Source organism: Gavialis gangeticus, unplaced genomic scaffold (assembly GCF_001723915.1).
Source record: "Gavialis gangeticus isolate Ggan-Ray unplaced genomic scaffold, GavGan_comp1, whole genome shotgun sequence".
NCBI classification, from domain to species: Eukaryota; Metazoa; Chordata; order Crocodylia; family Gavialidae; genus Gavialis; species Gavialis gangeticus.
The window spans coordinates 43,254,788-43,255,127 of record NW_017729030.1 but is presented as its reverse complement, the minus strand read 5'-3'; positions in this window follow the sequence as shown (position 1 = coordinate 43,255,127).

Below are 340 nucleotides of genomic sequence, written 5' to 3'. Positions count from 1 at the left end.
CCGACCCTTAATCTATGAATCTATGAATCTATGAAAACACAGGCTTCCCCTCCGTGGCACCCAAGTGCCGGGAGCTGCACGTGTGCTGTTGGGAGCCCTGCACAACAGAGGTGGACTGGCCTGGCTGCACTTCTTGCCACCATGTGTAACTCTGGCTGGAGTCATGCACTGCTGGATGGCAGCACCTGCACGGCCCACGAGTGCCACAAAGGCCCGCCGCCTGCTGCTGCTGCCGCTGCTGACAGCATGTGTGTAGGGGTCCCCACCCCCTCCCTCATACCTGCCTACCTGAGCTCTGAACTCCCATCACCCCCCTGGGCACAGGCTGCACACTCCCACA